Source organism: Parambassis ranga, chromosome 7 (genome assembly GCF_900634625.1).
Source record: "Parambassis ranga chromosome 7, fParRan2.1, whole genome shotgun sequence".
NCBI classification, from domain to species: domain Eukaryota; kingdom Metazoa; phylum Chordata; class Actinopteri; family Ambassidae; genus Parambassis; species Parambassis ranga.
In genome coordinates this window covers 14,539,515-14,557,381 of record NC_041028.1, presented here as the reverse complement: position 1 = coordinate 14,557,381, position 17,867 = coordinate 14,539,515, and the positions used below count along the sequence as shown (strand labels likewise).

General features: G+C 43.2%; 1 long non-coding RNA gene across 1 annotated transcript; it reads right to left on the bottom strand.

The window, feature by feature from the left end:
- Positions 1 to 11,319: 11,319 nt before the first annotated feature.
- On the bottom strand, positions 11,320 to 11,756 carry LOC114439080 (uncharacterized). Its single transcript, XR_003671016.1, has 3 exons — positions 11,644 to 11,756; positions 11,458 to 11,562; positions 11,320 to 11,388 (listed from the first exon to the last, which is right to left on the bottom strand). It is a non-coding gene; the product is annotated as an uncharacterized LOC114439080 (long non-coding RNA).
- Positions 11,757 to 17,867: the final 6,111 nt, after the last annotated feature.

Here is a 17,867-nt window from a genome sequence, read left to right as displayed (position 1 = left end):
GCTTGTTGTGACATATGGTTGTGTGTTTGTGTGAGATATGCCCTGGGCTGCCTGCTTATCTCAGCCTCATACATGTGTCTCCCACACAGAGCAGCAGAGCGGTGACTCAGCCATGGAACAAGTGTTCTGTAACAGTCCTCATCTTTAGAGCATCCTCAGACCTATTCACTGTCTAGACTAAAACACATGAGGTCAAGGGCTGACCTGAGGTGCTTTCAAGCATCTAGTTTCACTTGTGCTGTAGATTTTTGTCCACATCATTACAACAATTACTTGAAAGTAGCGGTGTTGTGTGGTAGCCTGTGCAGTACTGTCATGCACGTAAGGCAGCCATAGCAGTATCTTTGCTCCATAAATAGCAGCAGCCCTTGGCAGGTACAGTAAAGAAGGCTGCTGGCTGCTGAGGAAAGGAGAATTCTGACAGAGCTGAAAAGTACAGGGCAAGATATTTTTTTGCTATTTTTGGGAGGATTTGAATGCAGTTTGTTGGACTGAAAATCTAGAGGGTGTGGTGGAGCTTGTTGGCATCTTGTTTTTTCCTTTTTTCCCCCTTCCAAGCCAATTACCACGAGCATTCCAACAGCCATCAAAAGAGTTTTGAGGGAAAAAAACAAGGATATATTTAGCAGATGTTAAAATGGGGAAAAGTTATTAAAATGTTATCTAATGTTATTTTTCTTTCCAAATAATGATACTAAAAACACATAAAAACTTCCATACTTCCTCAATGTACTCCTATGCATTCGTGACATTTTGATACACACACATGCACACACACTCACGGATCTCCACATCAATCCTTATTCTCCTCAGACAAGCCCTATACCTCTGTGTTTGTGTCACAGCACTGGATGAGCTGAGGTGCTAAATGATGACATTATATATCAGCAGCTCAGCTCACATGATGAATGAGCTGACACAAAGCAAAAAAGTCAAACTTTACAGGTTGTTAGGCAACACAAAGGAAACAAAGTCAACAAAAAGATGCTATTAGGTTTTTGCTAAACAATGTGTTCCTAACTGAGAACATGGACTGACATAGTTTTACTTTTGCTACATACTATAACTGTCAGTGTGTACGGGTGGACTCAAGACAGGAGGCAGAGGTAGAATGCAAAAACAGCTTCTTTATTCTGTCCGGGTCCTTCCCGGGTAGTAAGTCAAGGGTAAAGGTACAAAGGAATTAGGCTGAGACGAGTCAAAACAAGTGAGGCGAAGACACACATGATATACAGGGAGGGAGGGAGAGGGAGAGACGATGGGGCACAGGTGAGACACGTTAGGGAGGAGGAGGGAGCACGCGAGGGAGGTTAGTGATTTCAAAATAAAACAAGAAACGATAGAACCGGAGAATCAAACTAGAACCAAGGCAAATACTACAAAACTACAAAATAAAAGCCCTGGCTCAGGCTTGAACCCTGACAGTAACTGCTGTTCTTTCTTTTTCATCAGTTCATTCTCTGAGAGATTCAGCAGCAACTATTATTATGCAAAGCCTTTATACTGCACAATATAGGCTACGGTGGGCCAGTAACTCTGCAGTTCTCCAAAAACCCAGCAGCTGAGTCCCAGGGTGCCATGGCCAAAAGTAAATCACCAGGAGGCATGGCACGGCCGCGGGGATGGAGGCTGAGTGTATCCCCCACCATCAGAAAAATAATATTTATATATATATATAAATGAGCCTTCTACAGCAGCAGCAGCCTTTCCCTGTGTTCATACCCCTCCTTTCACACTGCTTCCACAAATAAAATGAGGGCACTGCAGCATTCATAAAATACCATTTGCACAAAGACAAACATCAAACACTGAATGAATTCAATTATTTCCAAAACAAAATTCCAATTACCCCCATAGAATTTATATAACCTTGTATAAACCATTCCCGTTTGTCCTTTTATCTTATTTCCCCTCCTTTGTTTGTAAGTGTATCAACTTTAATTCTCTTTGGTATGGTGACTTTTGGCAGAAAATTAAACTTCATATTTTCTCCCTCTTCTTCTTTGTCCCCCATTCCTCTCGCTGGTATCGGAATGCGCACAGCGTGAAATTAAAGCCAATGCATTTCTGACTCTGAAATAAATTTGCCCTTCTGATGAGGTTGGAGTTGGTCCAAGGCTCTGCCATGAAAACACTTTTTACACTTATTTTGCTTCATGGTGGAATTATCCGCTGTTTATTTGTTCAGTAAACATAACTCTCTCCTTCTGGGAAAGTGGCGCCCATGTCTAACAGAGCTTGCTGTGTTCTTTGGCAATTTATTTAATTTTTCTGTGTTTTCTTGTGTGCAGTCAGGGTCATGCAGGTCTTTCTTTAAAAGTTTTAGATTTAAGCATGAAGTTTGAAGGGCTGCCCGTGGCCTGCAGCGGTATGTAAATTAAACATAAAAGAATACCAGCACCAGTAGTGAGAACCCCAAAGCAGAACCAGGTGAAAATGATGCACAAATCCAGGATGTGATCCTAAATCAGATATGAATAAGATATGCAGCCATGTGGCATGAATGATGTCATCGACCTGCAGTGGCAGCACAGTCTCATAGTCTTATGATGCAGTTTCAATGCAAAACTCTTTGTTATTAGTTATTATGAAAGTCAAGGTGAGCGAATAAAAAAACTGGTGGTTAAAGTTAGGCATTTAAACAGGTAAAGATCATCTTAAACACAAAAACTCCTATTAATGCATTTTACAAGGTAAACTATTCCTGTTGCATGGTCACCTATTTTAGCAAGTCCCTGAATGGTAGCCTCAGTTTGCTGACAGGAGTGGCACCTGGTCTGCTCTCCTGCTGCTGTAGCATCAGCTTGGCTTCTGATTGGCTGGTTCCAATTTGTGTTAACGAGCAGCTGAACAGGTGGACTTAATAAAGTGGCCCACGAGCGTACACCTTGATTTTAGGCTGATTTGAGACTTGTTGAAACCAAGTATTTGTCCAAATGATTTTTAAAAGTACGTTGTCAATATGTTTCTTTCTGATTTACTTGGAGCTTTTCCTGATCTCAATATTTACGATTCCTGGTCAAACTGTAGCACTGTAACACAATATCCAAAGAGAGAAAGCTTTTACCAAAAGTGTTAAATTCAATACAGAAAAAAAGACTAACTCATGAAAATATGGCAGCAAATGATGATGACAATTCTCCTCCATATTTGTGCTAAAATGATGTTTGATCAAGACTTTCTGTCATTATCAAGGTCGGCAGATGTGTCATCCCTGGTCTGGCTGTAGTGTGTGGGTTAAAATAGGGTATTGAAAGTCCTCTAGAGTGCATAGCAGGCTTTACACAAAGAAAGGTCAGCGAATCACAGCTCATGAATGAGGATTCCTCCTTCATTCCATTCAAAAATACTACATCATCTGAATGATTTCCATTTATTTGATCTCTCCTCATGTTTTTGTCTCCAGCCTCCCTTTTATTCACAGGTTGCTGCTTCCCATGCACCGTGTGCTGCTGCGGCACAACGCATACTGTGTGAATAAGCCACAACAGGAAAATGTTTCAGAACATTAACAATATAGTCCTCCTAGTGGATGGTAAGAAATTTGAAAACATAAATGACTTTAACGCTGCTCTTTAAATGGTGCCGACTCACACATGGTAAATGCTATTTTAGCTCCCAATACAATAACTCTTTGTTTAGAAGGTGTGATGGCTGGAACTAAATTTCTGCTGTTACAGTTTAGGTATTGAATTTTCAGCATTGCTGCCTGGAGGCAACTTCGGCAATCGGTCAGCTTTGATACTCTAATAGCACCAGAGCAGCAGCAGCAGAAGCATGATGATGAATCCTGCTTCAAAGACGATCAAATGAGAGCTGAAGGGAAATGAAAATGACTCTGGATCTCCTGAAAAATTGATGATTAAAATACATAGTCCGGTTGACTTTTTAAAGGTGATGAAGGAGATGAGTTATGGCCAAGCTTGTTTAATTCATTACTTTGTTCCTTATGATCCTTAGATGTGTCACTTTTGTTCATTTGGCAAATAACCATATTTGAACCTTTTCTTCCTCCACTAATTCAGAAAAAAATTGCCCCGTACATCATCATCCTGAGAAGCTGAGAGCCAGGACCATATTTAAAATTTGAGTTTATTTCCCCTTTTAATGTTTGATGATTATAACTCACGCAGTGAGCGCTCCAGCACTCCACTGGTGATTATTCATTCACTGGCCCATTTCTCTCTTGGCTGAGGTTGCTCCCAGTCCAGTCATATTAATCAAGCACCGCTCTAATTGACTGATTAAGTCATGTCTCCAGAAGCCAAAATGGCTGACTGACTCATTAAACTATGACATATTCTGGTTGCAAAATGGCTGACTGCAATTCAATTTCACTGACGTTTATAGCCACTATAACATTTCTTTTTTTTTTCCTTTTCTTAAAGTGCCAGCTAAGCATCTTATGTAGGAGTTCATATTTTCATATCTGCTTCAAGCATGCTACACTTTTTGGCAACCAATATTTCAACTACAGTTTGTCTGAATGGGCATAAAGAAGCTCCGGCTCTATATTATTCGTGATTGATTCGGTGTTGCCCAAACAACAAGTCGTTGGTAACAAAAGGGATAAAAGCCGTCCTCAATGAGAGGAAGCGGGCTGAGAGCCAGTGAGACCTGAAGGTGAAGACCAGAGGGGCCAAAGAGAACTACAGAAGGAAGCTGGAGTGAAAACTTCAGCAGAACAACATGAGGGAGTTCTGGAGCAGCATGAGGACTATCACAGGTTTCAGACCAGCTGGCAGAGGGGGCGATGGTAGTGTGGAAAGGGCCAATGAACTAAACCTGTTCTTTAACAGATTAGAGCCTGCGTCCCGGACCTTACTGACTCACCTGTTTGAAACCTTTAACATCTGGCAGACCATGCTGAAGATGTTTTATGAGTGTGTGGTTGCCAGTGTCATTTTGTTTGCTGAGAGCTGGGGACACAAACAGACTCATCAATAAACTCATCAGAAGAGCCGGTGATGTTGTGGGGGTGGAGCTGGACTCCCTGACAGCAGCGTCAGACAGAAGGATGCTGTCTAAGCTGCGGGGGATCCTGGAGAACAGCTTCCATCTACTCCACAATGTGCTGCTGAAGTACAGGAGTACTTTCAGTGCCAGACTGATCCATACTAGATGCACCACTGAGCACCACAGGAGGTCATTCCTTCCTGATAACTACCATTTTGTGATTTGATGTTTTATTATTGTTTAGATTCATTCTGATTCTGACTGTGTATGAAACATCAGTGCAGAACGTTATCCTATATGGAAATCCAGCAGCAGCATCCTCAATGATTGATCACATACGCTTCTCTAACTACTGAGACAATAGAATTTGGCTTAATTCCCTGCCTTCTGTTGACCGTCTATAAAATATGGAGAAACTCAAAATGACTTATTCTTCCATGGCAAAATTAGTGATATGTTTTTATGAACCCTGGTCTTGAAATGAGGATGCATTTGTCATATGAACCCCAGGCTGAAAAAAACAAGGCCCGCATTAGACAGAAAATGTGCTATCGGTGGTGCTGCCAAGTGCCTGAGCAGGAACCTGCTGGGGCCAATTCATTTATATTAGGAAGCCCCATAGGCAGCCATGGCAAGAGTTTGTCTACAGGAAAATGCAGAAAAATACACTGACCGGGTGCATCCATCTGCACCGAGCTAATGAGCCAGCAAAGGGTTAGAAGGGACTGCTCATAGTGGCGCGCGCGCACACACACACACACATTCTTATGAATAGCACACATGAACATTTTTAGGGGGGGATAGCAAAATCACTTTTTCATCTTTTCAAAGGTGACAGAAAGTATTGAGAAACGTATGTGCACAACCTGCGCTTTGTTTTGTTGTAACACTTTCTGCCTTTCAGACCATACAAATCATGCCCTTTATAACTGCTGTGACCGAATAAGCTCACAAAACATATTTGAAAGTTCAACCTTCTTCATTTTGCAGCAGCAGCAGGTGCTGACATTCAGAGTACATGAACTTGTTTTGGGGTGCATGCATCTAACTAAGAACTAAATGGCACTGGCCTGTTTCACTGCACGTTCAAAGCAGGACTACTGCACCTTTACTCCAGGCTTGCAAGCCTGTGTGTGTAAGATACAAAGACAGAATGGCAGAGCATTGGTTAATCTTTGAGGCATCAGTTTTTAGGTTTAAAATAATGACCTGGCTGAGACATGCTAACAGTTAAATAAATAAAGTGCCCAGAAGGTCAAAAGCCTTATTTTCCATTACTATATGATTTCAACTTCAATAATTCTTAGCACGTGTTATCAAATCACTGACATTTGCATGTGTTTTCTGAATTTGGAGAACAGAAATTGCAGTCATTTAAATATTAATAATCATAATTACAAACACAAGTAATGGTAAGCTGGAAAAAAAATGCACAACACAATGTGAATGAATGCACGGACTAATGAACACAGGTGCAATTAATAAGAGTGGTGCAGCAAACAGGAAGTAAATATTCAGTGACACAGAAATATTATTACAAAATAAAACAGGAAGAACCGTTAAACGCAAATACTACATGGGAAATAAAACTGCAGCTAAATAGTACATTTAATTATTTGTTGTGTTTTTAACATTTGTGGGTCGTCTTATGTTTTATCTCGGGGCAACTGTAGAAAATTCTCGTGTTGCCAAACACACTGAAACTTGTGCACACACACTACTGTCCCTCAGTGGTAATGAAACCCACACTGATCAATAGCGAACGACAGTGTAGTCAAGCAGCAATTCAACCTCTACAGCAAACAAATAGCCTGACTGACCAGTGCACCTCCAGCAACTGTGAGCTACATCACAGAGCAGCATTAGCCAGCGCTGCTAATGAGCTATTACAGCAGTGACCTTCGGGACAAACTCATTACCAGGTGACAATAGACGGCAGACAGAAGCTAGATTCATTATCATAATTATCAGCACCGCCTTTATTGCAGCTCACTGGGGTTGCTGGATGGGATGCATGAGTGTGTGTGTGTGTGTGTGTGTGAGACCATGCGTGTGTGAATGAAAGCACAAGACAGAGAGCATTACAAGTAGTTAGAGACCATTACAATCCTGTGAAAAATTATCTCAGCGCCTGTGCAATAGCTCGCAGCATTTCGACCAGAATTCTCATATTTTACTGGCTGTAATGAGGACGCCTGCACTTTCAAATAACATTTGGACAAGTCCATTTAGGCCCATACGTTCTTGAATGAATCTTCTTTTTTACTATCACGGGTTGAGGCTGGAGCTCTAAATCTGGTGAAAAGGCTCATTACAAATCCTGTCTCAGTTTGCCTGCACGACTTTTTGAGGATAGACGGCCACTTCAGGGCTTTGCAGCTGTTCCATCTGTTCGCTGGAATCCATCAAATGCCCATCTATCAATCTGCTCCCTCTCTTGTCCAACTGCAGCAGGAAGAATACAAACTTCTGCTTCTAAGGCTGCAAGACACAGGGAGGAGCAGACTGGCAGCTCAGAGTGATGGAACAGTGGCTCATCATTTTGTTTAAATGTTGATAAAAAAAAATTAATGCACATGATGGACTAACAACAGAAGAAAAAGCAAGGGTAAGAGGGAAGGACGGGTACTGGGGAGACAAATTACTCTCTGAGTACCTGCTACAATTTTCTATTTATTCTTACATAATAGGATTTTTTTCTTCTTGGCATATAGTCCACCAAATTCCTTGGCCTCAATATAATGCCAACAAAAATGATTTATGTATTTATTAATTTAGTTTTACGCTGTTGTCATGATTACGTCTGCTGTAAAGTTAGGCATTTTTTTTTTTTACTGTGAAACCCATTTAGAAGTGTCATAAACTGCAGTTCCCACCATAGCCACTGGGGGCTGCCTCAATTGTCAGTCGCAATAGACCTTCATGTTAAAATGTTCAACTTTACACCAGATATGAACCTGGAAAGACCATGGCCTCTATTGATAACTTTCATTTTTATCTTGATCAACTGGAATTATGGGCACAACCACTTTGAGTGACTGTTGCTGACTCACAGCACTCCCACAGGGACTCAAAATGATTCTTTAGACGCCTAGAGCTGATGTCACGGATGCTTGAGGAAGTGTAGTTTTTAATGCTCTCTCTCTACCTTGGAGGTTGCTGCTTGTGTCAGGTACAGCTACCCTTCAAAAACCAATCACTACTGAATTCACCAAGAGAGAAGGGAGTGGGAAAACAGACCATTGAATTGAAATTAGAGAATAAAAATAAACTTATGAAATGAAATGTTTTCTGACACTTTGAGCCTGCACAACGAGAGTCGTGTGTCTTTTGATTTACCTCCACTAAAACAAAGGCTCACATAGTCTTCTAACTCATGTACAAATTTGATGATTGGTGGTGTATAGGTAGAAATCAGCTCCACACAAGCTTCAGTGGAAAGTGGAAAATCATACATATAAACCAGTCACAGGTAACTCAAAGGACAGGGAGGGGGGGGCTTGATAATACAGAGGAAGGAGGGATGAGAAAAGGATATTCAGAGGAGGAAGAAGTGATCAAGATTAACAAGGGAACAGGTAATGAAGAGCAGATGGATGGGAGGGATGAAAATCAGTGAAGTCAAAAAGGAGGCAGGGAGGAGGGGAGGAACAGAGGGAGGGAAGACAGATACTGAAGACAAAGGCGGAAGGAAGGATTGATGGAAAGAGGGAACAAAAAGGAGGAGAGTCTAAGGAGGAAGAAGAAGAAAGTGAGAGAGGAAGAGGTGGGAGCATCACTGAGGAGCCAGGAGGGAGCAAGAAGGGATAAAGAAAAGAGACGGCTGAGGAGAGCGAGGGATGAGGAGAGGGAGGCCGTGACGGGGAGCCATTAATAATTTATGATAGCCTCAGCTTTTCAACGCAGCCCAGCGGTCCCGCTCCTTGCTTTCCCCTGACGTTTAATTTGTCTGAAAATCAGCGAGCGTGGAGTCTGATTATCTCCGTCTGCCAACGCCTCTGCCTCAATCTCTCTGACACTGAGGTGAGATCACAAGCTGTTGGGTACACACATGTCAGCCTGGAATCCTTTAGGTTAAGACAATCCACGTCTGTAAGCTGCATCTGCACAGACACAAAGTATCTCTGTGGCAAGGTCCCTTTGAACCTTTTTTAGAAAAGCCTGGATTTAAAGACACAGACTGAGATCTTCTGTATTAGAAGGTTGTTGACTTGGTGCTGGAAAGTGCAGTCACACAGGCCTGTTTGTAGATATATATGATCTCTTAAAGTCAGTTTTCTCATAATTAAACTTTAACATTAAATTTCACTGACACTTTAATAAGCTGAGGAAAGTACTCCTTCTCTAAAGTTAACAATAACAATATATGCTGGTACAATTATGGAGTAAATAAACAAACAAAACAGTTTTTTTCTAGCTGGAGTGTGACCTTTAAATCTGACTGGACACTGATTAAAATATCCACAGAAGCAGCATGGAAACATAAAGATAACATGAGGATACTCATATTTAACCCATGTGTAGTGGCAAACTAAAAAACAGACACTCCAATGCTGCCACCTGGTGGTGTTTAGGTGCTTTTAACACATGTGTGGACTGGTTGGATTCCTTTTAGCTCTCTTTCCTTTGAGGTTTCAACACAGTCACAGATTAATGGGCCAAGAGTGCAGATGTAAATGTTATTACCTGTTTTGCATTGTTTTCTCCAGGGTCCATAAGATTTTCTTTTTTTTTATTGCCATATAAGGTGCAAATGAAACTGCCATACTGAGCTCCACACATCTTTAACGAACACACACATATATATATGAATACAATTTCATAACAGCTTTGAATTTTCAGCAGAACTGTGATCCAACATGTTGCAGCACTTTCACAATTGTGATTAACATTCACTCAAATCAGCTATTCTCACAAGTTCAAGTTTTTCTGTTCCCACTGACTTTAATGATAACTTATGAGCTGTAAACAGGTGTTTATGTACCCTAATGTTATAGAACTCTTTCAGGCATATAACGTCTCTGAACAAAATATGCTTCTTCTTCTTCTGAGGACACACACACACATACAAAACTTGTATTTATTGTTTATTTAACGTAAACTAAGTATTTATATAAATATATTAGCCTATTAAATAATCTCTAACTATATGAAAGAAGAGAAACAAAGCCGAGTGCTTATATCGTTAGTCCCATGCATGCTCCTACCTGTCACCTAAAAGTCCCTCATGTTGCGCTTAAATTTAAGTGCAAAGCGCCCTCTGGTGGCCCTCTACTAGAATCACTGCATGGGCATGCATCCACATAGATATTATAACTGTAAACCAAGTTCATCACACAGCATGGGTAACTATATAGTAAAACAAAGGTTACTATAAACTAATGAGCAGCTAAAATCCTTTGAATTAGTCCAGAAAATCCTCAGAACTACAGCCAGAGATGCAGTTTTCCAGGAGGGAAGGCTGACAAACTATAAACTACAGTGATGGTAATGTATGAAATTACAATGACAGTGATGTCATTGTTTATAATTTGAAAGTGGGTAAAGTAGAGGCCACTGATTGTGGTGCTGTCTTTGGAGGCTACAGGTTATTCACACAAGTTATTCACACGTTCTCCCTGGAGGAGAACCAGCATGGAGCTAAAGTGCTAACGAGTGTATTTGTCATATCTTGGGTGGCTCACAGCTCCTTGGATTGAGATTCATGGTATTTATCATAACAACAACAACATTTGAAAAGTACGATACACTGAAAAACACTAAAAACCCTCTGAGTGTCTTTAAGCTTTTATTAAAGAGCAGTCCGGGTTTTTTTTGAATTTACAGAATAACCTGATAACCTTGTCTGTATTTATGTCATTTAATACATGTTTTGCAAAAATTAACTTATTATAAGTGTTCAATACTCATAACTCTTTGTTATTAATACACTAGATCCGGTTGAAGCCAATACAATTCATGTTAATGTGCCACAATAAAAACTTCAAAATGGACGAATCTCTCTTCCAAGGGATCATCACATGAATTAAATTGATCATGTGTAATATGATGAACCAAACTTAACCAGTAATAACTATAAATGATGACAGATTGAATAGCATTTAAATGTTTATTTACTCAGATTCACTTGACAAAATCAGATTCTTTGCCGATCGACCTAACATGCTTGTGTTTGGGACTGTGGGAGAAAACCGGAGAACCCGGAGGAAAACCCACCTGGCACGTGGAGAGCATGTGAACTCCACACAGAGAGAGGCCAGCTGCTGTTACTGACCCTTCTGAGAGGCGAGTGCTAACCACTGCACCACCGCGCCAGCAGAAGGTCTGATGCTGTCCAGACGTCCTCCTGGTTCCACATCTTCTGCTGCTCCATCTTCTTCAAGAGTCCCTCTGGAGGAGTCTGGACCGTCTGGACAGCATCTGTCCATGAAGCTGCACACAAATGCAGTGATTTAGTTTGAGCAGTTATATGAAGTACAAATGTGAGAGTATGAAACCCACCTCACGTGGCCTCATGGACCGCTGGTGTCTCTGTCTTGTTGTGTGTGTGTGTGAGAGGACGGGATGGAGGCGTATTCTCACTCCTCTCACTGGACTGCTTTGATGCTGTAAGAAACATCATCAGCATAAAGTCAGAGCTGTTAGCTTCAGCAGTTCTGCACTGGTCCTACTGAGGGGACTACTTACAGAGCCCACTGACACACAGGGCCCCCTCTCCAGCTGGTCTTCTGTTATCAAGGAAATCCTGAATCTTTTCAGCTGCTAAAAATCCACCTGTTAGAGAAGAGAGAGAGAGAGAGAGAGAGAGAGAGACAGGGGAGAGACTAGAAGACACACTGAGTCTGATGAACATTTTGTTATTGTCACTTATCTTTACACAGCCAAATTAACAGTGATAATTCTACACTATGGACTTACCTCTACCTTCACTTACCTTAACTCCAGACCACAGCAGATCTCCTCAGTCGGAGTCGCTGTCGTCAGACCATCTAGGAGCAAACGGGCCACGCCCCAGGCCTGAAGCTGACGGAGCGGGTCTCCGGTTTGAGGAGGAGCTGGCGCCTGAAGTGGAGGGTGCGGAGTGTCTGTAGACTTCCTCCATCATCCTTGGTGCAGTGGAGCTGGCACCTGAAGTGGAGGGCATGGAGTCCTGGGGCAGGTCCAACTTTGGACGTTTAGCAGCAGGCTCCTCAGGGGAGACGCTTCCAAAGCTTCCAAAGTCAAAGCGGACCAGAGGAGCGCCAGCAGCGACCTCATGAACACCAGAGACCGAAATGATGGAGACATCATCGGCAATCTCACGTCTCCCAGACTCAGACAGGTCCTCCAAGAGGACCTGCTGGAAGGGAGACAGAGGTTGCATGTCATCCCCATCATCCTCGTCCTCTGAGAGTTCAGAGTCATCGGTCATGCTAATATAGCCAGAATCCTCACTGTCCCAGTCCTCCACGTCGTCCTCCTCCTCCTCCTTCTCTTCCTCCTCCCCCTCCTCCTCCTCCTCCTCCTCCTCCTCCTCCTTACCAAACTCAATGTCACCAAAGAGTGGAGGAAAGTCTGCATCCTTCCACCAGGCCACCAAGAATTTCTGCAAGCCGGACGGGTCCCCATCATCCTTGTCCTCGGAGAGTTCAGAGTCCCCAATCATGCTACCATAGCCAGAATCCTCCTTGTCCCAGTTCACCATGTCGACCTCCTCCTCCTCACCACACTCCATGTAACCAAGGAGTTGAGTAAAGTCTGCATCATCCCACCAGAAGACGAAGTTCCCCAAGCGGAGAGGCTCCCCCTCATCCTCGTATGGGACACGGTCGTCATCGTTGCCCTCAGGAAGCAGGAAGTCCTCAGGAAGGTCTTCTGGGGGACGCTCGATGACAAGGTCGTCGTCCTCTGAGGAAAAAAACATGAAAAAGGTTCAAACAAAGATTAACAACAAAAACAAAGATTAACAACAAAAACAAAGATTAACAACAAAAACAATAACAACAACAATTAAAGCTGCAAGCAGCATTGCGGGCCCTCGCGCACCTTGCGATCCGCGGGGTCATCGCAGTCTTCTCTCCTATGCTCTCGTCTCCTATACTCTCCTGTCCTATGCTCTCCTCCTCTCATTTCCACAAATATACAACAAACACATGTTTACAACCAAACTTTCCTGCTACCAGTAGGTGGCGCTATGACCGTATCATCCTATTAGCATATATATCTGTTCAGACTCGGGTCCATAGCAGTACAGTAAGATTTTGTCCACATTGCATAAAGTATATGGGTAGTACTGCATAAAACACAGCGAGTTCCTTTGTAATGGCGAATGGTCAACTTTGAGGCCACTCCCCCGCCACACGGTAATACTTTTGAAAGAGTTTTGGAATGCGTCTATTCCCTATGGTGTCCAAAGTTGACACAGTGAATTTCAGCTCAATTGCATGAAGTATGCGAGGCATGAAAAGTTTTATACCAGGGTCAGAAAACGGTAAAAATTACAAAAAAAAATCAAAATGGTGGACTTCCTGTTGGGTTTGGAGGGGGGGTCCAAGAGACTTTTTTGTGCGTCTTGGGGTGATACACATGTGTGCTAATTCTCATGATCCTGTGTCAAACTGGCCAGCGGGGCTACGCGTTAGGGCAATAAATACAGTGAGTTCCTTTGTAATGGCGAATGGTCAACTTTGAGGCCACGCCCCCGCCACACCGTCAGACTTTTGTAAGAGTTTTGGAATGCGTCTATTCCCTATGGTGTCCTGAGTGGACACAGTGAGTTTTAGGTCATTTGGATGAAGTATGCGAGGCGTGAAAAGTTTTGTAGGAGGGTCACAAATCGCCAAAAATTAACAGAAATTTCAAAATGGCGGACTTCCTGTTGGGTTTGGAGGGGGGGTCCAAGAGACTTTTTTGTGCATCTTGGGGTGATACACATGTGTACCAATTTTCATGACCCTACTCAAAACAGGCCAGGGGGGCAGGCAGAAAAACCTATGAAAACACAACATTTTGTGTAGCCAGTAGGTGGTGCTCTGTCAAAGCCTCAATATTGTTGTATAGATGTGTTTAGGGTCAGACTCTGATCATACATGTGACATTTCGTACAGATCGGACAGAAAACGAAGAAGTTATAGAGACTTTCTGTGTCCTCAGAAATGGTCAAACTTTGAGGCCACGCCCCGGCCACACCGTCAGACTTTTGTAAGAGTTTTGGAATGCGTCTATTCCCTATGGTGTCCTGAGTGGACACGGCGAATTTCAGCTCAATCCGATGACGTATGCGAGGCGTGAAAAGTTTGGCAGCAGGGTCACACATCGCCAAAAATGGCCACAAAAGGTAAAATGGCGGACTTCCTGTTGGGTTTGGAGGGGGGGTCCAAGAGACTTTTTTGTGCGTCTTGAGGTGATACATATGTGTGCCAATTTTCATAATCCTGTGTCAAACTGGCCAGAGGGGCTACGCGTTGGGGGCGCTATAGAGTCATTTTCCTATGTGCGTTTCAAACGTCAGCAAATTTCAAAATTTTTCGGGCGAATGAATTTTTCTACCAAGTTTGGTGAGTTTTTGGGCATGTTAAGGCCCCCAAAAATGCGATCTAAGGGGGGGAAGGAAGAAAAAAAAAAATTAAAGCTGCAAGCAGCATTGCGGGCCCTCGCGCACCTTGCGATCCGCGGGGTCATCGCAGTCTTCTCTCCTATGCTCTCGTCTCCTATACTCTCCTGTCCTATGCTCTCTTTTCGTCTCATTTGCAGAGCTGTACAACAAACACATGTTTACAACCAAACTTTCCTACTACCAGTAGGTGGCGCTATGACCGTATCATCCTATTAGCATATATGTTTGTTCAGACTCAGGTCCATAGCAGTAGTGTAAGATTTTGTCCACATTGCATGAAGTATATGGGTGGTACTGCATAAAATAGAGCGAGTTCCGTTGCAATGGCGAATGGTCAACTTTGAGGCCACTCCCCTGCCACACGGTAATACTTTTGAAAGAGTTTTGGAATGCGTCTATTCCCTGTGGTGTCCTGAGTGGACACGGTGACTTTCAGCTCAATCCGATAAAGTATGCGAGGCGTGAAAAGTTTTGAAGCAGGGTCACAAATAGGCAAAAAATGGCCACAAAAGTCAAAATGGCGGACTTCCTGTTGGGTTTGGAGGGGGGGTCCAAGAGACTTTTTTGTGCGTCTTGGGGTGATACACATGTGTGCTAATTTTCATGATCCTGTGTCAAACTGGCCAGCGGGGCTACGCATTAGGGCAACAAATACAGGGAGTTCCTTTGTAATGGCGAATGGTCAACTTTGAGGCCACGCCCCCACCACACCGTAATACTTTTGTAAGAGTTTTGGAATGCGTCTATTCCCTATGGTATCCTGAGTTGACACAGTGAGTTTTAGCTCAATTGGATGAAGTATGCGAGGCGTGAAAAGTTTTGCAGCAGGGTCACAAATCGCCAAAAATTAACAGAAATTTCAAAATGGCGGACTTCCTGTTGGGTTTGGAGGGGGGGTCCAAGAGACTTTTTTGTGCATATTGGGGTGATACACACGTGTGCCAATTTTCATGACCCTACTCAAAACAGGCCACAGGGGCAGGCAGAAAAACCTATGAAAATACAACATTTTGTGTAGCCAGTAGGTGGCGCTCTGTCAAAGCCTCAATATTGTTGTATAGATGTGTTTAGGGTCAGACTCTGATCATACATGTGACATTTCGTACAGATCGGACAGAAAACGAAGAAGTTATAGAGACTTCCTGTTTCCTCTGAAATGGTCAAACTTTGAGGCCACGCCCCGGCCACACCGTCAGACTTTTGTAAGAGTTTTGGAATGCGTCTATTCCCTATGGTGTCCTGAGTGGACACGGTGACTTTCAGCTCAATCCCATAAAGTATGCGAGGCGTGAAAAGTTTTGCAGCAGGGTCACACATCGCCAAAAATGGCCACAAACCTTCAAATGGCGGACTTCCTGTTGGGTTTGGAGGGGGGGTCCAAGAGACTTTTTTGTGCGTCTTGAGGTGATACATATGTGTGCCAATTTTCATTATCCTGTGTCAAACCGGCCAGAGGGGCTACGCGTTGGGGGCGCTATAGAGCCATTTTTCTATGTGCGTTTCAAACGTCAGCAAATTTCAAAATTTTTCGGGCGAATGAATTTTTCTACCAAGTTTGGTGAGTTTTTGGGCATGTTAAGGCCCCCAAAAATGCGATCTAAGGGGGGGAAGGAAAAAAAATAATAATCCTAAGGGTTTCAATAGGGCTCTTGCACCATTCGGTGCTCGGGCCCTAAAAATGAAAAATTAAAGCTGCAAGCAGCATTGCGGGCCCTCGCGCACCTGGCGATCCGCGGGGTCATCGCAGTCTTCTCTCCTATGCTCTCGTCTCTTATACTCTCCTGTCCTATGCTCTCCTCCTCTCATTTCCACAGATATACAACAAACACATGTTTACAACCAAACTTTCCTGCTACCAGTAGGTGGCGCTATGACCGTATCATCCTATTAGCATATATATCTGTTCAGACTCGGGTCCATAGCAGTAGTGTAAGATTTTGTCCACATTGCATGAAGTATATGGGTAGTACTACATAGAATAGAGCACGTTCCTTTGTAATGGCGAATGGTCAAATTTTAGGCCACGCCCCCACCACACGGTAATACTTTTGAAAGAGTTTTGGAATGCGTCTATTCCCTATGGTGTCCTGAGTGGACACAGTGATTTTCAGCTCAATTGCATGAAGTATGTGAGGCGTGAAAAGTTTTGTAGCAGGGTCACAAATAGGCAAAAAATGGCCACAAAAGTCAAAATGGCGGACTTCCTGTTGGGTTTGGAGCGGGGGTCCAAGAGACTTTTTTGTGCGTCTTGGGGTGATACACGTGTGCTAATTTTCATGATCCTGTGTCAAACTGGCCAGCGGGGCTACGTGTTAGGGCAAAAAATACAGGGAGTTCCTTTGTAATGGCGAATGGTCAACTTTGAGGCCACACCCCCACCACACCGTAAGACTTTTGTAAGAGTTTTGGAATGCGTCTATTCCCTGTGGTGTCCTGAGTGGACACAGTGAATTTCAGCTCAATTGCATGAAGTATGTGAGGCGTGAAAAGTTTTGAAGCAGGGTCACAAATAGGCAAAAAATGGCCACAAAAGTCAAAATGGTGGACTTCCTGTTGGGTTTGGAGGGGGGGTCCAAGAGACTTTTTTGTGCGTCTTGGGGTGATACACATGTGTGCTAATTCTCATGATCCTGTGTCAAACTGGCCAGCGGGGCTACGCATTAGGGCAATAAATACAGTGAGTTCCTTTGTAATGGCGAATGGTCAACTTTGAGGCCACGCCCCCGCCACACCGTCAGACTTTTGTAAGAGTTTTTGAATGCGTCTATTCCCTATGGTGTCCTGAGTGGACACAGTGAGTTTTAGCTCATTTGGATGAAGTATGCGAGGCGTGAAAAGTTTTGTAGGAGGGTCACAAATCGCCAAAAATTAACAGAAATTTCAAAATTGCGGACTTCCTGTTGGGTTTGGAGGGGGGGGTCCAAGAGACTTTTTTGTGCATCTTGGGGTGATACACATGTGTACCAATTTTCATGACCCTACTCAAAACAGGCCAGGGGGGCAGGCAGAAAAACCTATGAAAACACAACATTTTGTGTAGCCAGTAGGTGGCGCTCTGTCAAAGCCTCAATATTGTTGTATAGATGTGTTTAGGGTCAGACTCTGATCATACATGTGACATTTCGTACAGATCGGACAGAAAACGAAGAAGTTATAGAGACTTTCTGTGTCCTCAGAAATGGTCAAACTTTGAGGCCACGCCCCGGCCACACCGTAAGACTTTTGTAAGAGTTTTGGAATGCGTCTATTCCCTATGGTGTCCTGAGTGGACACGGCGAATTTCAGCTCAATCCGTTGAAGTATGCGAGGCGTGAAA